This window comes from Ambystoma mexicanum, chromosome 5q (genome assembly GCF_040938575.1).
Source record: "Ambystoma mexicanum isolate Mex_15411 chromosome 5q, UKY_AmexF1_1, whole genome shotgun sequence".
Taxonomy (NCBI): domain Eukaryota; kingdom Metazoa; phylum Chordata; class Amphibia; order Caudata; family Ambystomatidae; genus Ambystoma; species Ambystoma mexicanum.
Genome location: NC_090933.1, coordinates 789,369,133 through 789,396,344, shown reverse-complemented (window position 1 = coordinate 789,396,344; position 27,212 = coordinate 789,369,133).

The window sequence follows — 27,212 nt, the reverse complement described above, 5'->3', positions numbered from 1 at the left end:
GCAGGCCTTCCTCAATCCAAACAGTAAGTCTGCAACGATTGCTATTATACTTCTCTACAATATTCACAGTGCAATAAGTGCACTTATTTCTGCTATACACATACCAATACCACCATTCACAATGCACACCTATATTACACTATGCAGCTTGTGACTACGCCCTACATGCTTCACTACTCCCTGTACATTGTAAGGCCTCCAGCCATACACTAAAATTGTACACCCTGCCTATTGCCGCTGCACTGCAGAACTATACATACAAACATCTATCCACATACCACTGCCACCACACGTAACACAGCCACCTACCCTTGACATTGGCTGCTATTTCTTCCACAAAATACATAACCTGCTTCCTACGTACACTGGTCACCTAAGCGTATCATAAGTGCACACACTGAATTAACTGAGCACAACAGTAACCTACCCTACAATCTGCACAATCACAACAATACAACTTCATGCATGCATCAATATATCTTACATAACTGTCCTAACTGCTGCAACATTTGGCTCCTTGCTTTCCACTGGCACTGTGTAGGCCATTAGGTCATTTTCATTGTTATGTACACCATTTCCAAGAAACGTAACCAACCCATATTTTACTGCATCGCATAGCTCATAGCTCCCCAGCAATATTGCAACCACTGCCTTACTGCTTAACTTTTTAAACTTATTCCCTTTTTTATTGTGTAAAGAAAACACCATGTAAAGCCCATAACTGCCTTTCAATGTTAGACAAAAGTTCACACTAACTGCGTTCCTTTCCTGAACAGTAGCCCCAAACAAGGTCATGCAGCATGACACCAAACTGCGTACGATGGACCAGCCACCCACATCTTCTGAAGCAGCCAACACAGTCTGATATCCGTTGCCTCGTAACACACTGCACATATAACTAGTCCTTACCCACTGTAAAAGCACATTTTATATATTTTGCCATCTGTGCATTCACGCCACCATTATATCAACTTGTACTTTGCACTGCCTTCACCGTAATGCCACTAACAACATTCGTAAATACATGCTACAATCGAAACACGCTGCCGACTGATTCCTTTCTTTTTTATCTACATCATCTCGGGAAATCGAAACCTAACATACCTCTCCTTCAACAGGACACATGCTCATTATAAACAGTCTTGAGGGGGAAGCATGTTTAGCTCCAAGATCAAATATTGTATCCATGTGCCCCAAAGGTAGTCTGCAACAATCCGATACGCCGTACACTGCAATTTCACGCCTACCCAATAGTAGCATGGACTTTGCCAAAATGATGTAAGTACACCTTTACATCACATGTGTATTACGATTAACATTTATTAACGTGCTCCTCAATATTCATATTTAAAAATGTAATCTACCACTCACTTTCTCTCTGTACATTACATATACCTTTGTGACTGCCATGTCTCCACCATTCCCAGTAAATTGCAACTGTCACTTTACTTTCTTTTGCTGCCATTCTTCCCCACCCCCAACAAATGCAGGCATACAAGGCAAGACAAACATGGAACGCAAGTCAAACACTAAAGCACCACACCTTCTGTGCACTCGTATACTGCTGCATTCCCTGTTCTGCCCTTTGTATGCCCTTTCACACAATTAGTACATCCACGCACCCTCAGTGTACTGAAAGTTATAACGGCCACAGGGGCACACAGCGGTCAACCGACACACAAACATCTACAGCTTACATTTCATTGAAGCACTTCTTACCAAAGCAGCTCCTCCATTCTCCAACAATCCAAGGTGACCCCATTAGGTTTCTTGTTGTTTTACTTTCTTTGCAGACACACAGACACATTGTGCTGTGGGTCCAACTACACTCGCTACCACTGTCAACTTTTGTAAAAAGGAAACACATGAAAACAGCATCTAGTCCCAAACGGTTCCAAGACATTTTCTTGTGTGCAGCCGTACAATCACATTATTACCTACAACCCAGAGACCAAGTCAGTGGGTTAACATATGACGCTAAGCACTAACACACAGTTCATGGTCCATCAGGCAGGCAGCTATTGCTTCATTATCCTTGCTGCAAAGTTTTGTCCTGTACGCTGCAACTAATACCTGTACTTATATCTACTCTTATTCCTCTTTCTACTCAGATATCTTGCACCTTACTGCACGTGACACAATTTCCACATTCCAATAGACGCCTGGTGGACCAACCATTGGAAGATTACCATAAGCAATTTCTTTTCCATCTGTATTATTTGGCTTGGTATGTCCACTTGCGGTTCTTGCTATTCAAACCAACCTGCAAACCTTCACTCTGTAAGGCATCCTAAAGGCACCAGATGCTACCTTTGCTACCTTTCAAAGACAATGTATTCTTCCACAAGGGCCACCAAGCACCACTGCATACTCCTTTTCCCACTTTGCTAGATGAGAACAGAAGCACAGAATTGCACAGGGCATTGGTCAGTGGATTTTGTTTGCGAAATAAAAGAGTGGTGAATGCACCAACTGGCACGTTATCATTTATATTCTGTGGCAAAATAAAGCACTTAGCACTTCCAACCACTCACTCTATTGTTACTAAAGTATGGAATGTTCTGGAACCGTATACTCTGTGTGTGCATGTCCGCTTTTGCTTTTGTTTATGTTGTTCCTTTCAAGAGCTAGGTGCTCACATGACAGAGTGCGCTAGGCTTGGCAAGCACATAAAATAAATACCTGGAGTGCACGCTGTGAGGAACGACTGTCCACAAGTAAAGTCACTGACACCAGTGATTGCTGCAATGGTGTATGCGGCACACAGGCATAGCTAACGGAAGCAGTGCACACAACAAAATTGCACACACTAAAAGCTCCAACCGCTTCCGTTGCCCATCTCAACAAGTACGCCAAACACAGGTAACCGTCAGATGGCTGGCCATCCTGTATATGGCTGGACGTAACGGCGTTCATGATGTTGCCGGCTGCAAATGTATGTGTGTTGGACTGTTCATTATCCATACTTTACATATGTAATGCTTATTAACTTGTGTCATGTCGCACTACCTTCCTTCTCTCTCAAAGTACAGGGTATTACAGAGAGGCATACCATACTGTACATTAATTGTGGCATCTCAGTCCATGAATGGCAACAAGGCCAATAACGAACACCATATTCAAGTGCAGTCCCTTCATGCAGAGACGTTTTTATGGGAGGGCAAAAGGGGCACTTGCCCAGGGCCCCCACCTTGCAGGCACAACACAACATAGTACACCGACTGCAAATATCTTCATATTATCTCCAATGCACTCTGCATCCTTTATACAATATACCTACACTGACCAACATATTGTAGTCCCCTGTGCCCCTAACCACCAATGCAGTGTATGTCAGTAGCTGCGGGAATGGTCCATATCGCAACAGTGTGCTGCCACACAATCCTTCCATTTCCCCATGTCGTTATGGCCTCCCTTGCAGCAATGGTGTGACCAAACTCGGCCGCATACCTAACCGCTAAGTGCCTCACTGCTCTCCCATGTATGGAGGCATTACATTGCGGGGGTGGTGCCCAAGCCCTAGGCTCTTTCTACATGCCATGCCCATGCAGTAAAAGGCTATGCCTTACCCACAACCACTGCAAGCCAAGTCAGACAAGCATGGGAACGATTCCCCACAAACACACCGCCGTAAAACAACGCAAACACACTAAGTCAACATAACCACCAGCAGCCGTAGCCTACAGCACAAAACATTGCCAATATCTTCACTTTGCCTTCTTTCATCCAGCCGGTCCTGCAAACCATGTTTTCCAACGCCTTTCGGCATGCCACTATCCTCCGATACACCATGGCAGCATTTCCCAAAACCTTTGACGCACAGCACACTTCCCTTCAGCCAAACACTGGCTGTGTCCACTGTTCGCCAACAGCATGGTGTACCGCAGGCCAATGACACTTTGGTCCGCGGATTGAACAGGGTAATGGGTCCGTGGATCGGAAACAGAGATCACAAATGTTTTGGGACATTCATTTCAGTATTTTGCAAAATAATTACTGGTCGTATTTCCACCAAACATACAAAAGCATGCTTTATGACCCAAGCCCCTGCTCCTGCTGCAAATTTGGCAATAATCCGTCCAGCCATTCCGGCTGCAGCCGCGCGCAAAGTTTTTCCTCATTCAGTCTATGGAAATACATGTTTTGGGACCCCCCCTATAACTTTGCCCCTCCTGCGCGAAACCTCACCCAACTTGGTGAAATAATTCAGAGCTAGGGATGTACTTTTTTTTGCAAAGTTTGGTGAGGATTCGGTCAGGGGGTGCAAAGTTATAAGGCGCTGAACAAGTGCTATTCCTATGAGTTTAGCAACTTAACCATAACTACACGCGGTAGCGGGCGTGTAGTTATGGTTAAGTTGCTAATCCCATAGGAAGAACACTTTTGGGTGGCTTATAACTTCGCTCTCCCTCCCTGGATGAATTCTAACCAAACTTTGCAAAAAAAGTATATGGCCCACTCTGAATGTGAGGTTTGGTGCGGGGGGCAAAGTTATGAGGGGGTCCCAAAATTTATTTTTTTCCCGTAGAGTGAATGGGGAAAAAACTTTGCTCACGCCTACAGCTCAATCCGCTGGACGGATTTGCACCAAATTTGCGGCAGGAGCAGCAGCTTGGTCCCGAAAACATGGTTTTGTAAATTTAGTTAGATGTTTGCTTCAATGGTTGTGTTATGGAGCAGAATTTGTGAGTTGAATTATAATATACTTACTGTTTGATTTTTTGGGATTGAATATATTTTTTCATGACTTGGGTAACTGGAGCAGATATTCTTTTTCAATTTCTGTGATAAAAGAAAAGATCATGTTAGTGTAGGTAGTTTATAAAGAGTTATTGCATTGCATAATAGACATTTCTGCATTATTTCGTCCCTCATATTTAGTAGTTTACAAACCAGTACACTGTGCAATTTGCTCAGTTTCTGTGTTTGTTTCTTAAATCATTAGGTCTGTGAGTAAAAAACCATGTTGGATTAAAAAAAAAACTTTTTTTGTTAAGATACAATATATTTCTTTCTTTGTTTTCAGTGTTTCTTTGTTGTTTCTGGCTAATGTTCTATCTGTTGGGTTCTTGCAGATTGTTAGATACATGTTGGTGAATTCTAACTGGTTATAGTTTTTTATTTATATTTTCAAGTTGCTCATTTATCTGTTGGATTGTTGCAGATTTTTGGGGCAGTTAGATACCTGTTGGCATATTCTAACTGTTTATTTCATGTTATATTTTAGTGGTATTGATTTATCTGTTTGGTTGTTGCAAAATCTTGGGGCAGTTAGATACCTGTTGGCATATTCTGTTCATAGTTTTCTAATTGAAGTTTTATTAATGTTTATGCACAGATTAGTTATAGAATTTTGGTTTTAAGAATATTAAATAAGCGTTTTTAAGATTTGTTGGTTATCTCTGCGTTAGAGTAATGGTACTATCATTACATTCGAACCATCCACATTTCTTTTTTATATATGCAGTATAGTGACCTGCATTGGTTGTGGCTCCTGCGTGGTATATTATACCTATTGTTGTGAAAGTTTTCTTACCAAGTGATACTTGGCCATGTGTGGATCCAGTCAGCTTGAAGTTGTTTTTGGTATCATCTGCATTGTGTAACGTAAAAGCATTAGTATTACGTATTCACCATGTGTTTGTATTTGTAAGGTGGAGCGATTATCTGAATTGCAGGTAGTACATGATCTGCCATGGATTGCATTTTGTACAAGTAGCATAAAAGTCATAGATTCACAGTTAGGTATGGATACATACACAAATCGTTCATTAGGGATTTGTTCCTGTGCCACATTGTTGCAGAGAGTGCATGTATGTTTCCACATGTATGAAATCTGAAAGATTTAATTTATAGGTATATTTTTGTTTTCCAGTACTTGTAGTAAGTACATTAGAAATTCTTGTGGATCTTCTTGTGGGTTTACAGTGAATTTCACCATTCGAGCTCAGTAGTCCAATTCTTGTCTTATTCCATGAACACTGTATGTGTTGTCAGGATTGTTGCTTGCATTTCTATGAAGGACTAACATTTGCAAACACAATTGGTCTGTATTGTGTAGGTAAATGTTGTCAACAATTGGTGGCAATTGGAATAGAATATTTATTGCTATATTTGCGTAGCAATTTACACCAGTTATATTTGAAAATTTGAATGGACCAGATAGTTCTGTGTCCAAGTCATTTCTTCGGAGTGTGTGTTGTTTTTTGAAGAAGTACCTGAGTTACATTGAGTAGTACATTCTTCTTTAGTTGTAGTAATTGATGAAGTATTAGCTTCTTTTACACTCTTTGGAGGATTTGCAGTGAGATCCTGTTGCATTTCTTTTTGAAGTAGTTTTCTTTTACAACGTTTTGCTTTTTGTGGAACAGGATATGGGTTTAGATGGGGGTGTACAGTGAACGTAGTCTATTGTATTCTAAAATGCAAGGAATATCAGCGTTTGCTTTACTTGCATGAAAGTTTATTAGAAATAGACTGTCTAGTGTACGTAAGCGTGACAGTGCTACGTAGCTCATACCTTCTTTAAAGACTTTGTTCCCAATATCTATCAATCCTTTATCTAGGGTAAGACCTTGTGATTTGTGAATGGTGACTGCGTATGCTAGAGTTAGAGAAAATTGCTCTATGCGTACATACACGTCTTTGAAAAGAATCGAGCTGCTGAGCGTCCGATCCTTTTTACTTCTGATAGTATGTCAAAGAGAATATTGACAAACTGAATGTTGTTGTCACGTGGGTATGTTTGAAAGCCAACAACTGTACCAAGTGCTCCATTAACTAGTCGTTGCTCCACGTCAAGGTTACGTTTAAGCATTACTCTACAGTTTAAAGATAATTTTAATATTTTCTCAAAACAAGCTGTGTTGGAGATAGAGTTTTCTAAAGTATTTAGTCTTGTTGTGGCTTGTTGACACATGGTTAGTGTCATACCATGTACGTCCAGTTTGTCTGTGAAGCAAATTTGAATTATTGGTTTCTTTTTTCAACATTGTTTCATTGAATTTTGAACAGCTTGCAAGAGTTGGCATCAAGGATTGACGTTTGTGTGTGCTAATTGTTCCATGACATCAGTAGCACATGAGTTATGGCCAGACAGCGCATGGATGTGGCAGGTTTTTAATATTGATTGTGCTTCTTGAGGTAGTACACCAACTCTAATACTTTTTAAAATGTTGGCGTATGTGAGGTATGCAGACTCGCGCATGTTTTCTGTTAATTCTCTGTACTGGAAATGTTGCCAAAGGTTGACATTTCCTATGCTGCCAACAGTTTTACGGCAGAGTTTGTGTCCTAAGGTTTTAAAAATAGGTTCACCTTTCACTGATGTCAATTGAAGAAGATCTCCAAAAACAATAATGTGTTTTCCTCCAAAGAGCTCTTCATAGTTTGTTTTGAGTACTTCTTGTAATCTGAGGTGAATTAAAGCCAACATTAGGTTGGAGACCATGCTCACTTCATCTATTAGTGGCATTTTCATTTGTTTTAACACTCTGCATAGTTCCATTGCAGCTTCTGTAGAAAGTTTGTAATATTCAAATTTGTTTTGGTGTTCTACTGGAAGGAGTAGTAATCAGTGTAAAGTGACACTGCCTATGTTGCAGCCAGCTAAACCTGTGGGGGCAGTTACAACAGCTGACAGTTTGTCAATTGTTGAAGGAACTTGCTGATGATTTTGATTAAGAATGTTTTGCTTGAACCAGCTTCACCACTGACGTATAGTAGTATAGGTTTGTAATTTTGGCAGGTACATTCTTCATTTTCATGTTGTACACCATGTGCAATTTCTTTTGTTACTTCTTGAAAAATGCTACGCTGCTCATTGTTCAGTTTTGATTGCAGTACAGTTAAGTGTTCTGTATCTTCTTCATGGTGACACATGGTGTTTTATACTTCTGTCATAGCTAATTGTGCCTCATTTACTATTAGTGGCTGCCTCAGTGGTTCTTGGCTTCCTGTTATAGAAGGTTGACTACTGTCGGGAGTGTCCTTATCTGGTTGGGTCTAGAGTTCTTCTTTGTGTTGCTGTTCGTTGTGCAACATTGTTTTGTACTGTATAAAGTTTACATCGGTTATAGTGCTTTCATTTGCTTTGAAATCGTCTTCATAGGAGTCATAAATATCTAGTAACTCTTCTTCTTTTCTCCACGGTTAAAAAAGTTGTAGCAGGGACATGTAATATAGTTCTTTATGTTGAGGAGTTTTTAATGACAATTTGATATGATTAATTAAGCTTTGTTTGGTAAGTTTCACTAAGCTGCCTTCACAATTTTTCACTCTGTATCTACCTTTATTTTCATCTGGTTTTATATTATTTTTGTATGTGAAGTTTTGGGCTATGTGGTATAGACACATGGTTTCCAGAGTGGTAGTCCTGTTTGGGTAGTATGTGTCTAGTAAATTGTTTTTCAAAATGTCTTTGCTGTTGGGATCATTTTTGGCTATTGTTTCTATGTTGTCATACGATTTGAGAACTCTTTTTCTAGATTAAGCACAACCAAGACTTAGCCATACTATATTTTCAGATTTTCCATACAAAGCAGTACCGTTTAAACGATCTGCAGCTTCATAGCAGCCACATTCTCTATGAGAGAGCATTTTTATGCCTAAGCTGTACAATTTCTGAGACAGTGTTTTGTCCAATGATAGGTCATCCCAGAGATCTTGAAGCTCTGTTTTTTGTGCTTTGGTTAAGTAGGCTGTAGCATATCGTGCAAATGCAGAGGAATTGTCTGCAATGTACTGCACATCTATGTTTGCATTCCATAAGAGGGCAATGAAGCATTGTAATCATTGATATATTTTGCTGCTTCTGTACTTTTTATGTAATATGTGTGTCTTGGGTGTTTTACCTTTAACACTATGTCTAACTGAAGACATGAAGTTGTTTACTTGACCTGTTGCTGTAACTGGTCTAGGGAAACCAAAGCAGCATTTGGTGCAGTATTTCCCTTTGTTTTCATATTTGTGACTACAATTTTGCCTACATTTGTGTCTTTGAAATCATAAAATGTGTGCATGAAGATCACTATTTGTTGCTTCTGAAGGAATTTCGGAAGAGACATTTTTTTTGATAAACTGTAAAACAGTGACATCACTGTCTTGACCAAATGTAGGAGCATCTTTAATCCATAAATGCATGTGGATATGTGGTGCTCCTCTGGTTTGGTATTCTTTTTTCCAAAAGAAGTGTTGCACTTCTTTGAGGGGAGGAATAGTTTTATTACAAATAAAGTGTGGCATTATGTGGGCTCTGTTGAAAAAAGAAGGTATGGGTTGGGCTGTTCTGCAATATTTATGTGCTGTGTGCATGAGTGTCTGAGTATGATGGTAAGGATGTATGTGGTGGTGTGTGATTGTGCATTGGGCAGCTACAACTATTTGGGAAGGCTATTCTTGTATTTATGTGGTACTATACTGGGGTTCAGATCACAGTAGAAAGTAAGCTAGTGGTGAGGAGAAGCTCTAATACTAAATCTAATGGTATAGAATTAAAACAGTTCTTTGTTCTGCAATACTAACATTCTAGTGGCTGATTTATGGAATTTGTGCACCGGAAAACATGAATTTGTGCACCATTCTGCCTGCAAATCCCTGTTTAACAAATGGGGATTTGTGGGCAGAATGGTGCACAAATCCCCGTTTTTCGGTGCACAAATTCCATGAATCAACTCCACAGTGTGTTTGAGTAACCGTAAGAATATTATTGTAGTATTGTACTTACTTTTTTTGTTTGGAATGATCAGGTTTCTTCTGATTTGTTGTTTGTACTTCAGATGCGGCTGCTTTTCAGGAGAGTGGTCTTCACTGCAATTGTAAAAGAAAGAAGTTAGTAATTTTGTGTTTGTATAGCACTGATGTTAATGTAGACATTGATTATGTTTTTGTAGTGGTATTGTTGTTTGATAACTGAACATAGTGTGTGCATGCAGTTTCCTTTGACTATGTGCAGCCTTTATATTTTACTTACAATATGTTAGTTCAGCATGCTTTGCAAATGAGTAGAATACTACAGTGTATGAAACTCACTTGGTTTCTTAAGGCTATGTTATTGCATGTTAGGAAATAGAAGAAATAATGATATACTTATTTTGCAATTTTTATAAGGTAAATGGCAGAAACTGTATAGAAAAGCATAGAATATACGCATTTGTGAAGGTGTGGTTAATAACGCAGAAAGATGTGATGTACAGGCAGTGGTGTTATTTCAGCTGGGGGCTTTTCAATGTGTCTATCTGTGTGAGTGTATAAAGATTCACGAACATATCCTGGCTGTGTGTAATTTTATTATACACTACTAATTGTTTTTCTACAATTATGCTGTTATTTCTTCGATCTTTTAATATTATAATTTTTTAGATAGTTGTATGTGTAAAAATAGAATTTAGATAGCAGACAGGTTTGAAAGTGACAGTTGATTATAGCAGATGGGAAAAAATAATAGTAAGTTCATTTTATAGGTTATAGAGATTAAGTGGCAGTTATTCTGTTTATATGCATTTATAAGAGTTGTACATGTACTCTGCATAAAATATGCATACCTGCAGTTTGTATTCATGCATGTGGATATGCATGCAGCTGCAAGTAGAAATCTTGGAGACTTTTACAGTCGTTTTTGTAGTAGGTGCTTTCCAATGATATGAGACTTGTACTCAGAATGATCAACAGCACATTTGAAGTGCTGAACTCTGATGATGGAGTTAGATGTAGAGGTATTGGATGTGATTGGCGGATGGTTGTGTGACTGCTTAGCAGTATCCAATGAGGGAATGGCACAGAGTGTGAAGTGGAAAGGGTAGAAGGGCTGTCCAAGAGTTACACGCTCCACGGACATCGCGGCTGTCCGCAGACAGGGTGTGTCACATCCAGGGCTTTCCAGAAAACCCAGCATGTAAAGGCGACTGTAGGGATTAGCCAATCAGGTGTTGAGGTTGTGGATTTTTGTTGAAAGATGCTATGTGTAGTGAAGATGGCAGAGGTGGAGAAAGTCAGGGTGTTGGTGGTTGGAGATATGTTTGTGCATGGTTTACAGCAGTATGCTCAATGCAGGCATGTGGCAAACAATTTTGATGTTAAAGGAGTGGAGTTGGTGTAGAGCACTGTGCCTTATTGCAATGTACAGGGAATTGTACAAGTTTGTGAAGATATGGGCAGGATGAATAGTCCCCATGTGGTATTTTTGCACTGTGGTGCTTTGCATTTGGGCTATGTCAGTGCCCATACTTTGTTGGTAGACTTGGAACACTTGGTTCGAGCAATAATGAACATCCGTCCAAAAGCCAAAGTTTTCTGGATTAGTACCTAGGGCAATATGGGAAAATAGTTCTGTTTTTTGTCCTCAGCAAAACATTGCTAGGTGTGCAATCAACCGAGGCATGTGTGCTTTCATGCTTAGAGCTGGTATGATCTTGAGAATATTGATTCCATAATGCTGTTCATTTTAAAGAAGATGGCATTTCTTTATCTTTTATAGGAAATGCCATGCTGTTTTGGAATGTAAGGGTTGCTTTGGAGAAGGTTATGTGAAGATTTTAGGAGTAAAGTAAGAAATAAATAAATGAAAAAATACAAAATCACAGGTGTCTGTCAATCATCTGCAAAAAAAACAAAAATAACCACTCTTTTCAGAGACAACCTCAAAGGGGAAATGGGGCACACTATTTAAATTCACCACGCTCAGATTTTCGATATGTCCATGAATATGGCAGTAGTCCGCGGACATTGCGTATTACATACAGGGATTTTGGGGTGGAGAGGCATGCAAATCAGAAAGATTGGAGCATGGGATTGGTCAATAAAGTTTACTGAGTGTGTTTTGTAAGGAGAGAGTTTGTCAGAAAGAACAGATAGCTATGGCTGTGTGTTTTAGAAAACAGATTATCTGGATTTTGGGAGACTCATGGACACATTGGTTGGAGGTCCATGCAGAACACTGTGCAGTAGCTGCAGATCTTGGATTCCCTCATGTGGAAGTGCACTGGCATGGAGTGCGTGGAATGAAGTGGCTGGACTTGGTACCTCTCTGTGCTACTTTGGAGACACAGCAGCAAACATGCTTATAATTCATTGTGGAGGGAACAGTTAGGACATGTGTCTGGAATTTCTTTGCAATTTGCAATGAAAGAAGGACTTGGGAAGGTCATGGACATGTTTCCAAATTCCCAAGTCATTTTTTCTCATATTGCTCAGAGACAAATGCGGCTGCGTTCTTCTTCATTTGGTCCACAAATGGAGAAAGCAAGGCACAATGTCAATAAGGCTGTTTGTGCCTTTTTAAGAGATGTTGGCATGTCCTCTTTTCACAATGAAAATATTATGTTTCATAGCATATACATTTTTCGCAGAGATGGAGTCCATCTTACTTATGCTGGCAATCAGATTTTTCTGAGAAATGTACAAAATGCATTGCAACCTTTTTGGGAATTACAGCCATCCATTTTGCAGTAGACTATTTGAAGTTTTTCAAACACAAAAAAAAAACACCAAAAGGCTCTTTTCAGAGCCACTACTTCCTCCCATAGAAAAGTGCAATGGTTATGATAGGCAGCACCCCAAAATTTGATATGTCCGCAAACTGTCCGCGGACCTCTAAAAAAGGCAAAGGGCCCTGCACTATTTATTTGTCACTTCTATTTTTAAACTGTGATAGGCGGTTCTGAAAAGAACCTTTTTTTGTGGGAGTTTTGTTGTTTTATATTTCTTTTGTTTTTTTAAACATGACACGCAAGAAAAGGAGGGGAATGGAGGGTAAGGAAGGGACACCAACCACGGGGATAAGAAAGGGCAGATGGAGAAAGCAAGATGTCGGGTGGGCCTTATTTAGGTAGGTAGCAGACCTTCTCATGCTCTGTGACCGCATTCTCAAAAGCACCCCGAAGACTCTCCCCCCTGCACAGTACTGTGTCGCAGTACATATACCTTAAAGGTAAGGGTCAACAGCATCATGAATGGCCTGTGAGGCAGCTGGAGGGATGCACTGTCCCACAGGAGTGTCTCTTGTGGTGACAGGAGCGGAAATGGAGGATATTGTAGAGGAACTCAACCTACTACATTTATCACAAGGTGCAACCTTGTGAATAGCCCCACCGTTGAACGACCTTAGGTGTCGCTTCATGGATGTCGTACCAAAGCTGTACGAACCAGGCCTCCCACGACTCAGCACCATTTTGCACTGGTTGCAGGTGACCTTATTTGCACGTGCTTTTGGCACTCCACCATGAATGATAAACAAACGCCACACCCAAGACTCACGGCGAGTGCTGGTAGTAGGGACTTCCACTACCTCATCCGCTTCATCCTCTTCATCCTCCACCTCTACATCCTCATGCCTGTTCCCCTCTGCAGGCCCTTGGGGAGGTAGTGGTGGTGGAGTGGGTGGGGGTGGTGCTGAGGGAGAAGTAGCACCAGCTGGAGCAGCAGCAACCATGGATGCCATCAGGTCTGATGATGGAAAAGCAGCAAGAGCAGCAAGAGCAGCAAAAGCTGAAAAAGACAGTGCTCTGTCAGTTAACCAGAAGCACAATGAGGATGAGCTCTGGGGTGTGGCCTTTTACAGAAAGTATGTAGAACACCAGGGACATAGTCTGGGATATGTGCAATGGTGAATTTCTACTGTAAAATACTTTGGATTGTTCAAAAAAGTACTTTTCAAATGTTCGGGGACCCAGAAAGTGTCCGCAAATCAGGACACATGCTCAGCGTGGGTGCGGTCACATGATGATGTCGCGAACACGTCCGCGAATTTGATGGTTGTCCGCAGGACACCAAATGCGTGGGAACAGTTGTGCACATGTGCGCGGGTGTTCTACGGACAGTGTTCGGGTCCTCAAACTAATTAAAAGTGCGACACACGTGAAACGGACAGTTACGGACAAGTGCAATGTTCCTAGGACTTATGGGTGTGGTGCGCATATGCATAGATGTTCTACGGACAGTACTGACAATAATAGTGTCCTTGGGACACCTCCATGTTTGTTAATTGCAGACATTCGGGACACCGAGTGTGTTCTAAGAACAGTTCCATATTGCTTGCGGACAGTACGGACAGGTATAGTGTCCTTAGGACACCTCCATTTTGGTTAATTGCAGACATTACGGACACCAAATGTGTTCTTAGAACAGTTCCATTTTGCTTGAGGACAGTACGGACAGGTATAGTGTCCTTAGGACACCTCCATTTTGGTTGATTGCGGACATTCCGGACACCGAGTGTGTTCTAAGAACAGTTCAATCTTGCTTGCGGATAGTATGGACAGGTATAATGTCCTTAGGACACCTCCATTTTGGTTAATTGCGGACTTTCCGGACACCGAGTGTGTTCTAAGAACAGTTCCATCTTGCTTGCGGATAGAACGGGCAGGTATAATGTCCTTAGGACACCTCCATTTTGGTTAATTGTGGACATTCAGGACACTGAGTGTGCTCTAAGGACAGTTCCATCTTGCTTGTGGATAGAACTGACAGGTATAATGTCCTTAGGACACCCCCATTTTGGTTAAATGTGGACATCCCGGACACCCATGCTGTCCGCGGACACCCTAACTGCCTTTTTAAAAAAATAAGACACAAAGGACTGAATTAAAACACACATAATTTTTTAAAAATTATATACAGATATTAAATGTTTGAAGGAGAGGGGGAAGCAGAAACTGACATAAATACAGGGGAATTAGGGGTTTGCAGAGGATGGATGGGAGGGGATGAAGGGATGGAAGTCTCATCATAACATATTTCTTGGTGGTGAGGGTTTGGGGATAGTTGACTCAGACATGGAGAGGGGGAACAGGTGCATATAGGACACATATATTTAATGTTTTCTTTTATGTGGTCCTCCACAAAATGTTTTAAAAGATTGATATTTTCCATAAGCATATCAATCTTTTGTTCCATGTGCTGCAGAGTATTTTGTAATGTCTCTTTTGCTGTATTATTTTCAATGTTTGTGTGGTCTGTTAAAAAAATATATATGTTAAGTACACATAAAGTAATGATTATTAATTTGCTTATATAGAGAAGTGTCTACCATTAGTATCACTGTCTTCAGTCATTTCCTCACATGGAAACTTTTCTTCAAGCCATTCCAAAGTACTGGACATTTCTGTGTAAAAAAAATATATACATTTTAGTGTACTTAATACAGAAAGTTTAGAAATATATAAGAAAAATGTAGTTTACTTACTAGTTTCTGGTAAGTTTTTTTGTTACTGTTGTGTAGGCCTGGTGCTGCTTCTTGCTGTGCAGTTTCTGTGAGGTAATTATGTTGGAAGCATATCTTTTTTGTTTTGGTACATTCCATTTTAGTAAATATGCTATTTAAATGGGCGGTTGGTGTGTTACATATATAGGTTCCACTTCTTATGTATTATTACAAATAATGTGTTTATGTGCTGGTTTTTGAACTTGTTCAGTGTTTATATGGCATGATAGAACAATTTAAGATACCCCTTGAGTTTTTGGGTAGTGTTGATGTTGTCCCCGTCCATCCGCGAACATACGCACAGCCCACGGACATCAAATCACTAGCAGGGGGTTCAGTATATTCTATGTTACATGTATAAACAGTAAGGGAATCCTAGTAAACATCTATCAAATTCACACTATGAATATGTATATTCAGTAAAAAAAAGTTTGATAAAGGGAGGTTATGGTTAAGTTGCGCTATTAAAAATCTATGAAATTCAGTAAGAAAACTTTGTTAAAGGGACGTTATGGTTCAAAGTAAAACCAAAAAACCCCTGAAATTCGCTAATTATGGTAAGCTAAGCAACCATAACTCGGGCCACCACTGTGCATTGCTAAGACTAACACCACATCACTGATGACATCACATGTCGGGCTCCCTCTTTTTTCCTTTAGTGCTATTAGCCAGTAATACTTAGGAACAAAGAAATCAAAAAGTACTACATTTGTAGACGTATACTTCAAATATGTTCTTACAGTAATTCATTTGGGGTTCACTCACAGCATATGAAACATATACATTGGGAGAAAACACACTTGAAAGATACCAATGCTTTCTGTGTATGAAGACAATCAGTAAGGTTATCAACACGTTCATATTGTTCTGCTGTTTTTTATTACTGTACTTTCTCTGGATATGGTCATATTTGTATTCGCATTACTTTCTTTAGGGTGCAGTCACATTATATGATAGTTATTCATAGGGAAGTAGTAGGTTTTAAGCAAAACAATCATTTCTGTGCATAAAGATAATCAGGTAGGTTATGAACAATTTCTGGTTCTACTGCTGCTTTTTTACATACTTCACTTTCCCTGTATATACTCATATTTGTATGTGTTGTTGTGTCTTTGTGTTTTGTATGTAATAATGGAATTATATAGGAAGTGGGTTTCATTAGCTACTTATTACATTATCAATTTTTTGTTCCATGCGCTGCAGAGTATTTTGAAATGTCTCTTTTGCTATATTATTTTCAATGTTTGTATGGTCTGTTAAAAATAATATATATGTTAAGTACACATAAAGTAATGATTATTAATTTGCTTATATAGAGATGTGTCTACCATTAGTATCACTGCCTTCAGTCATTTCCTCACATGGAAAATTTTCTTCAAGCCATTCCAAAGTACTGGACATTTCTGTGTAAAATAAATATATTAATTTTAGTGTACTTAATACAAAAGTTTAGAAATATATAAGAAAAATGTAGTTTGCTTACTAGTTTCTGGTAAGTTTTTTGTTACTGTTGTGTAGGTCTTCTGTTGGTTCTTCCTGTGCAGTTTCTGTGAGGTAATTATGTTGGAGGCATATCTTTTTTGGTTTGGTACATTCCATTTTAGTACATATGCTATTTAAATGGACGGTTGATGTGCTACATATATAGGTTCCACTTCTTATTTATTATTACATATAATGTGTTTATGTGCTGCTTTTTGAACGTGTTCAGTGTTTATATGGCATGATAGAACAATTTAAGGTACCCCTTGAGTTTTTGGATAGTGTTGATGTTGTCCGCGTCCATCCGCAGACATACGCAAAGTCCGCAGACATGAAATCACTAGCAGGGGGTTCAATACATTCTATGTTACATGTATAAACAGTAAGGGAATCCTAGTAAACAACTATCAAATTCACACTATGACTATGTATATTCAATAAAAAAAACTTTGATAAAGGGAGGTTATGGTTAAGTTGCGCTATTAAAAACCTATGAAATTCAGTAATAAAACATTGTTAAAGGGACGTTATGGTTAAGTTGCGCTACTAAAAACCTATGAAATTCAGTAAAAAAATGTTCTTAAAGGGACGTTATGGTTCAAAGTAAAACCAAAAAAAAACAGAAATTCGCTAATTATGGTAAAGTAAGCAACCATAACTCGCCACAACCCTTGAAATTCAGCATATTGGGAAACTCAGAATTGGCTTAACTCGGTGCATTCCCATTGCAAAGCCCAAGAGCACATATATATTAAAAGAGAAGAAATTTACAATGCATTACAAAATGGTATTATTTGGGAAATGGCATTATGGAGGAGATCAAGAGGAATGCACTGAGCTAAGCCAGTCCTGAGTTTTCTAATGCGCTGAATATCAAGGTTTTTTTGCGTTAAGTTTACTCAACTTAACTGCACTCCATTTAAGTTTGTTCCTTGACAATATATTTTAGGGATGGCAAGTGCTGCCCTATAGTTAAGGTGAGTCAGAGACACATAGAAACCAATCAAAATTCCATTGTTAATAACATTTGATTCGAGTAGTGGTTGTGGCTGAACTTTGTAAAGTGATTACAAGTCTACGGGTCCCCCCCAGACTGCAAAGTTTCACAATGATTAGTTAACAAATCGAAAGGTTATTAAGAGTTTCCAAAGTGTGGCCTACTTCCCATTCATTTTCCCCATACACAAAAAAGTTACATTTTTGCCAAAGAACACAGCCCACACTGCTGGATGGATTTGGACCAGGCACAAAACAACTTGAAGCATTGACTTGCGATCCATGCGTGGTTTGGGGCATTCCGTGCTGTGGTTATTTAAAAATTTGATGGAGAAGGGGGTGCCCCCTTCTCCAAAAAATAGAGTCATATCTCCCATGGTGCATTGCAGGATCATGGTTTTCAGAATGACCGCCATCTTGTTTTTCTCTGGATGCAAGAGATAATCGCGGATGTAGCTAAGGTTTTGGGAAAATGAAACGCAGTAAAAATCTATTTGTGTGTAATAAAAAATACAAATGCCATCAGGGTAGAGGTGGGGGATTGCTAGAAAACACTGAGTGAAATTTGGGAGTGGGAGGGGCTCCAAGGACTGAGTGTGCAACACAAAGCTTTCTGTAGCCGTGAGTAGCCGACATCTGAAAGCAAGCTGCATCAAAGAAGCAGCGTGTGCTCTGGGGTGAAAGGGAGAGGGCAGGGGAGGTGAGGAGGCCATCTGGGGATTGGGGGGAGCTGGCACAGATGAGGGGGGCACATGGTGAGGTGCAGGGGGGAGGAAAGCATTTTTGCCTATCTAGTTTACGGTTATGTATTTTTTTCATGATTCTTATTTTGCAGTTACTGGATATAAGTACATGAGTAGTGTTATGCTGTATTCATCATTTAAGTTGGATTTTACTATGAAATTTGAAGTCAGTCCCCCCTTTAACTGACTTTTTGAAGCCGCGGCTAAGGTAAAAGTCAATGAACTCTAGTTGCGGGTATAATAAAAAAAATGTTGGGGTTATTATTTATTGTAATTTTGTATTTATGTATGATGAGTAGTCCTTACAGAACTGTTTTGGGGTACACACAGTGTAGAACTTTAGTACATCAGTACTGAATTGATGTTATCAAGGAACACTGCATTTCCTTTGTCGGTTAGGTGTACTCAGTCAAGTCTATAGAAATTGGCCATGTAGAACTGTATGTTGTTGTTCGCAATCTATAACTGGTTGTAGTATGTCATGAATTCTGAAACTGTGTTATTAACATTTCTATGGGATTTCTCCATTTTACCATAGATCTGGTGGTCCATTTCCATTTTTGCCTCTAAATGAGATTGAAAAGATAAATATGGTGTGAGGAAATAGTCCATTAGTTTTCCCATTTTTTGTTTGATCATTAAATTAAGGGTCACGGCTCGTACCTTCCCCAAATCATTGCCTCGACAATGAATGAGTATGATGTCTGGGTGCCCTGTACTTCTCAGACTTACCCATTTTGGAAATACCTGGAACCAGCGCATTCCCTGCAATCCAAACCATGTAATGAGTAAATCGCTAAAACCTAGGTCCATGTTAATATTTAGTTTCTCACAAAAGCCAGCAACCAAAACAGCCAACTGTCTCCAATCAGCCACAAAGTTTTCAAACCAGCCATGATATCTGCAGTATTACTCTGTCTCCAGGAAAATGATTGCCAGTTTGAATTTCTAGTAGTTTGTATGAACAGGGTATGTATGATATGTGTGTGTTGTACTCTCTAATTGGTCGACGTTGCTACACCTCCCCCTTTGTAGCCGTGGCTATAATAGAGCAAGTGACACATTGTGCATTTGTGGATGTGTGGTAGCCACGACTACCCAAAATTTTGGGTGTGGTAGCATTTTATATGTATTTAGTGTTTTGTGGGATTATAAGAGACCTAGGGGAGTTGAGGACTATGAGGAGTGGAGGAGGGGCTGGTAGGTATGTTGGGGGCCGTTTTTGGAGTTTGTTGCAGTGGAAATGCAATTTTGAATTCAAGGTATTTTAAAAATAGCCACGGCTACCAGTAGGCAGTTAGGAGGAGACTTGTATAGTTGCATCTATAAAAAGCATGTCCTTTGGTGCGCCAATACTATCCTGTGTTTGATACGACATGGCTGAAGCCGTAGGTATATTTCCAGCCACATATATTATCTGTGCAATACTCATATGTTCATGTGCATGATACAGTATAGATTGTTCTTTGTGTTTGTTATTTTATGTAGTTAGTTGTTCACTTATTTGATTTGAAGGTTTGAAAGCCAATTTAGTTTGATTTGGGGCTTGCAGGAAAATGTGTGTGTAGCTGCGGGTACAAATCAAGATCTGTATCCGCATTGAATTGCCGTGGCTGTGAAATATGCTAGGTGGGATTGTGTCAGTTTCCTTGTTTGTTATTGGTTTTTGTTACTTTTGCATTTGTGTAGGGCTTAGTGATAGGTTGTGCTGAAAATGTGTCAGCCAGTTTAGTAATTGTATTAGTAAATGATCCTCTTTTTTTGGTGTTTGTTTTGGAAAGTATAAAAGCCACAATTTTCTGTAGTTTTGTCCTTTAACTCTGACTGTGCACTGGCAGGAGTGTGGCTGATTTGAAAGTAAGTGTTACTCTGTATTTACAGATTTGAAGGTTTGTTTGCAGTTTTATGTGTGTTAGTTGTAGTGACCATTGCTATCAGATAGTGTTCATTATTATTTTCTTCATTTGTTTGAGTGGCAAGTATTTTTTACTGTATTTTCTAAGTTTGAAAAATGTGGACATGTAGCTTTTGTATGTGTTATTAAGGCTGATGGTTTCTTTGATTGTACCACTTGTATGTCTAATGTATTTTGAGCTATGCATTTCTTGTAGGTGTTTCAAGTGTTTTGTGAGGTAATTCAATTGGTGGTGTTGTGCAAGTTCACTTTTGTAATGTGCTTATTCTTTTATTTTCTTGTAGCTGAATTGTTCTCATCATCCCAGTGTATTTGCACTAGATGTTGTGCAATTAAGTTCCATGAAAGGTCAACCTATATACAAAAGGTAGTGGTACTGCTGGAGATGGAAGCAGCAGATGTATGGAAAGCTTTCTTAGTGATCTTTCTAGCCTTTCTAATGATTTTACATCGTTTTCACTTGATTTGCATCATGGAAAGCTCGGGAGTCAGTAAAGTAAAAGAGGAGTCTGTGCATTTGATACCGCTGTTGACGTTGTTGCATTAGTGCATTGAGGTGCTGCAGGTGGTGCTGATCTCTGTTTATGTAAGGAATGGGACCCATGCATTTTTCTTTTATGATGGATTAATCATTGTTGATGTTCCTAGACTTTGTGGTGGAACATTAGAAGGTCCACGGCGTAGTTTTATTGTAGAAGGTGAGTACCTCCTCTCCCTCTTTTTTTGCACAGTGTTCCTTGACTTTGAAGAAGCGCAAATTGTTTGCAGTTTGTTTTCATTCATGTGGATAGTTGGTCCATATGATGACATTGTCAGTACTTGTGCTCTCATGTTCAGACATGTTGAAATGTTTTAGTAGGGAGCAAAATATAAACAAGGAAAATGACAACATGTAAAATACAATGCTGCCAAAAATGAAAAAGTTAAAAAAGTAGTTTGATAAACTATATTTGTTTGATGACTTGTTCTCCAAGTTTATTTTTTTCCTACCTTAATTTCTCTTGTTCTCCATGTTTAGGTATCCTACCCTATTTTCTCTTGTTCTCAAAGTTTTCTTAACCTTCTCATAATTTGTTCGGCATGCTACAAGTATAATGTTCTTTGTTTACTTTCACCCAGTTTATACATCCCTGTTTGTTTTTTGTAGTGGTGTTTTCTTATAGTTTTTTTATATTGTTGTATGTTTTTTTTTAATCCAGGTTGGATTTCTTTTTCTCCAATGACCCAATGATTAGCATGTGTAAAGGGACCAACAGTATACTATGTACTAATGTTGTATCTCTTGTATAGTGCATCCGATGTACTGCATATAAAATATGAGGGTCATAAAAATGTGTGTATGTGTGTGTGTCATTGAACTGATTCTCTTTTCTTTTTTTTCAGATAGAAGGATATCACATGGATATCATATTTGTTTTTAAACATAAATATATAGCCATGGCTAGAATCCAGCCCAATGAGCCATTGGCAGATGGAGACATGGGTAACCGCAGCAACAATCGAGGGGTGTCCCAGGCCCGATTTCGATGATGCCGCATTATTGTATATTTTGGTAGACACGTCTAAAGATATATTTTTTTAAGGATTTTTTAAAAATATGCATTGAGTGTAGTGTTTGCAAACAGTTAGTGTAACATTTGAAATACTTTTTAATCAATAATAATACATACATTTGTACATACTTGAAAGTGTTAAATAAAAATTCACACACAATTTGTTGAAAAAAGTTTATTTGGGAGGACATGTGTTTGTGGGTTTACTTTCAGTTTTAGTTATAATACAAGGTACATCTTGTTCTGTAGCCACATTTTCTGCATTTTTACTTTCTGTGATTAGTTTTAAAGTACAATGTCCTTTTTCATTGCTTGCATCACTTTCTGTATATTCATTATTATTTATTTAAATGCTATCAAGGAATTCATAATCAGATTGGTGGGTCCTTGTTGTGGTGCTTCCTTTGTGAATTTTCTAGACACTTCAATCACTTCTTCATCTGTTTTAAAATATTAGAAATATGTTTAAACAATTGAAGACATAAAACACTTTAAAAATATGTGGGTTGGTTGTATACACATTTGATAGTTTGATAATTGGTAGATAAATTATATGTGTTTGGTGACTGATATTTGTTAATTTAAATATAATTGTTAGTCACATTTTACATGATTATATAGAATGTACTGACACAATCCTGATTGTGGTGTATCTCTTCTGGAGGATTGTTTTGAGCATCTTCTTTTCTAATCTCTTCGTCTGTAGGGTAATTCTCCTCCAGCCATTCCATGTATTGTTCCATTGTTCTAGTGGTTTGGAGAAATACTTCTTGTCAGTTCAGAGTTAGAATTTGGAATGAAGAAAGATTAATGAGGAGAGAAGGTGGAATGTTTGTGTTTGCTTTATGATTGGTTGTTCATTGTTTGTGTGGTGGGTGGCTGCCAATGGAATTTCAAGTACCTCAGATGCTGTTGAATTGTATAGAGCATTTGATAGAATGTATTTTTTGAGTGATGTGTATATATGCCAATAAAATTGTAGATGGGTGATGTGCACCCTCATGAAAAGGTGCAGTGTTTGGGGTATATTTATTGTTGTATTTGATATTTGAAACATGGAGCAAATTCCAGAAGGAGAGCAATCTATTTGTTGAGAAGATTGTGTTTTTTTTTTCTTTTTTGGAGAATAGTGTTAATAGAGATGTTGAGGATATAGGTGATGAGTTCTCAAAGCATGGGTTTACATGTTTTTTTGGTTTTATACTATGTTAGATGTAGTGTATGAAATGAGAGGTATACGCTGCGAATGTGGAGAAATATTTTTGACAGGGAGCACCTGTTTTTTCTCTTTTGAAAAAGAAAATGAATTCATTATTAATTAATCTTCTAAAGAAAGTGGACAGACAAGTTTTTCAAAATGTTTTGAATCATCATGGAGGTGGAGAGTATTTCTCTGATTGAAAATGTTGGAGATGTGTTGGTAGAAAACCGCAAAGACTTGTTTAAGAGCCACCCAGAGAACCTTTTAAGTAGGTAAAATAGCCATGGCTACGGCAGAAGCCAATGAAACGTGCCCTGTCAGACATATTGCAGCCACAGGCACCGATCACATGTTGAATTCTATGATAGTCGTGGGTACGAGTGGGTAAATGGCACGTAATGTAGTTTTGGCGGGTGCAGCCGAGGCTATAACTGTCATGCCATAGCCGTGGGTAAGAGCACACCAATTGCACGCTGTGTTATTTTGGTAGGTGCAGCCACAACTATCATTATCACGTTGCTATACCGAAGACTATAGCTGGTTGTATTTTGGTGCAGTGATCATATTATAGTATGGATGTTTTAGTTCAGATTTGCACATGTATTTCCATTTGGATGTTGTCACCTAAAGGCTAATGTGAATTGATTTTGAAATGCTTCTGATATGTGTTGTTGAGCGCATTAGAAAAATGTTTGTATAACCATAACTAGAGATGTGGTTCGTCTTGTAACTAGGGTTATAGCCGCAGGTATGTTATTGGGAAAAATTAGGAAGAAAGTAATGTGTAAATATTGTATAAAGTATTCTTTGAAGGATTGTGTTGGGGTTTACTGATTGATATAGCTTGTAATAGACATTTTACTTGTTTGCTTTATACAGTCCTCTTTTTGTGCTATTGAATTGTGAAAGGTATGACAATGACATTTGTGTGAACTTTTGACAGTATGATTTCAGAACTCAGAGTGTGCACATGTTCTGTGTTTGGCTCTGGTTAAGATATATTCATTATTTGGAGCAGCTGAATGTGAGTGATAATGTGTTTTTATATACTTGATGTACAGTTTGAATTATTGTATCTGTAAGATAAGTGAAGTATGTTTAGGTTTCTCATCTGGTCAGGTTTATGAATATTGTATGCAAAGTAGGGTATGCTATATTTTACTTCAGTGCTTTTAGGAGAGTGATGAAGCAGTATGACATGGTATGTTATGCTTATGTCTGCCAGAAAATATATTTGCAAATAAAGGTTGCTTCTTAGTGACATTGGAAGATGTGCTGTGAATGAGGGTGCATAAAAAACCTTAGTGTGAACCAAGCAGTATATCCCTACCCTTGACAACTATTGTGGCTGTGTGTTTGGTTTGTAGTTGGATATTAAGCTGTTTTTTTGTGTCCCTACATTGGTGATTTTCAACTGTATTGGAATTGTGGAAGTGTGAAATTACGAAGTGAAGAAGGAGAAGTTATAGTGGCAAAGTGGGTAGGGTTTCACAGTATATGGGAAAAAATGTTATGCTGCGGGATTTTCACTGCCATGCTTTGGAATTACAGGAATCTGTTTGGGTTCCATGCTATTTAATGCAATATGTTGTTATGCAATGCACTGACATATAGAGATGTAAAATGAATGGGGGTGCATAGTGGGTTGGGGGAAACAGTAATACGGATGAGATTTGCTAACATGGTTTTCTGGATATGCTTAGGTGACATGGCCATTGAAGTGTAGTGTAGTGGGGATGGGCAGTGAAGGGAGGACATACATGCTGATATCTTTTTGTTGATTAGCAGTAGTAGTTATTAGTTTGTAGGGGAAAAGCAGGCTAGTGGTTTAGGCTACTGTGTTATTATGCTGAGATGGGTGGAATCAGATGAGGTAGTTAATTGTGTATGCTTTTTGTTGAGGATGGCTAAGGAGGAGTAATTAAATGGGTGCTGGGAGAAGCAAGAGCGTGGCAGGGCCTAACATGTTGTACAAACAAGAACTTCTTTATACTGTATTTGTTGATGTGGAACATGTGTGCATACGATGGGTATAGAGGCTTTAAAAATAAATGTTATACTAAAGAGTTCTTGTTTAATGTACACTTGCTAATCACAGACATCTAAGCAGACAATCCTGAAAAACGGATGCCTTTACCTTGCTGTTATTATTGATTCTACTTGGGCATATGTGGTGTTTCTGCTTCTGGTATGAAGCATTACTGGAAGCAATGATACATTACTGGTTTTCTCAAATGCAATATTGTTGTGTTTTTACCTGCAGTAATTGCTATTACTGCATGAGCGGTGGCAAAGGTGTAATCACCCAGTACAACTCTCTTGACCTCATATGATATTACTATTTACTGGATTGATTTTCTGCAGACATTTTATCACTATCATCTTTGAGTAAAGCATTGAGTACATTGTTTTCATCTCACTTCATGAACAGGTGACTATATTCCTGGGAATAATACCAGTGTAGTTGTAAGAGGCTATGCAGTTAGTAGTGTCTGTGCACTACCCAGAGCCATGCTGCCATGGCTACACTTATTCAGAGCATTTGTGTCAACTTCACCCCCCTCTCCCTTGCACTTCCTCCCTCCTTTTCTGTTTGGACGTTGTGTTCTGGCCCTTGATTGATCTGAATGACACAAGGTCTAGTAAGATTGGTTGTCTTGTCTTCCCTCTGTCTTCCCTCCCTTGTCTAGCTGTGCCTAGAAATACTTGTGTACAGGTGCGTTAGAAATTACTTATGATATCATATCATATCATTTGGGATGTTCTTGGGGATATATTTGATAACTGTCCACCTCCAATCAGACTTGTCCCATCACCCTCACTGTCACAGGCAGAGTTATTTTAGCCCTATAAATTAAGTGGCACTCATTGTTGAACTTCTGAGTCACTCCTTTGTCACTCTCTATGTTTCACTTACCAAGGAGACATGCCAGTTGTCCCATGTGTGTGGCCATGAATGGATCAAGGGTACTGTTTTACAGTACCATAAAGTCCTGTGTGGACTTAGAGATCTTGGTGAAACAGGGTGTGCAGGTAATGTTTGCATGACATGTAATCTGTACAATTAGGGTTCACTATTGTTTACAGTTCTGGAAGACATGATTCCTCCCAATCGGTGACACACATGGCATATCGCATATGTGTGCAGTTCAAGAAACCATTGGTGTTTGCGAACTAGTCAATGATCTTTTCATCTTTTTATATAATCTGTTGCCCCAGGGATTTTCAGTAGCCATGTGTGTTGTTGGTGTAGGGGAGCTATTGCCACCTTTGTCAGTATGTGTGGAAATGTTGGCTATATCAGGTCATGAACCATGCCAACAGTGTATTGGGAGGAGTGTGATTAAAACAATGGCGTGTAGCTACCAACTTCAAATGGTGTGACATGGCAGTGTGTATATTCCATTGCATTTAAGATCTGTGTCAATGAGTTGGAGTATGTAGATGAGGGTGAGCTGGCGCACCTAATGCGGTTTCTTGATTCCTGATACAGTTTGGTAAGGTAAGTGATGGCTGTGTGATGGAGTTCATTGAAAAATATGTTACTTTTGCAGCTCAGCACATGAATGCTGATCTATGGAACAAGGTGGAAAGGTTTCAAAAGCATTTATGTCAAAAGTACTGTCAAAGAAAATGCAAAAGTAATGACAAGTACTACACTCAGTGCAAATTTGGCTTTCCAAGGCTTGTGACACCAGTTGCTCGATGAATGCCAATGTATTAATGATTACAATTCTGTCATTGCTCAGCTATGGAATGCAAATACTGATGTACAGTTTATTGCTGATAATTCTACAGCTGTTGCTCGTTATGTTGCAGCATACATGACAGAAGCCAAAAAGAGCAATTCAGGTGAAGTATAGGCAGATTTATCATCAGATAAAAGTCTCAGTCAGAAACCTGTGAGCTTTGATTTGAAGATGCTTTCACGTAGAGAGTGTGGTAGCTATGAAGCTGCAGACCAGCCAACTAGTTTGGCTCTGTATGGACATATCGTTAATGTAGTTTGGTTAAGTCTTGGACCAGCTAGTGTAGAAATCGGGTATTGAAGCCTTTCACTGAAACTGAGCAGTTAGCTGAATCAGCACCTGACAGTACAGAGATTTTGAAAACCAATTTGATTGAT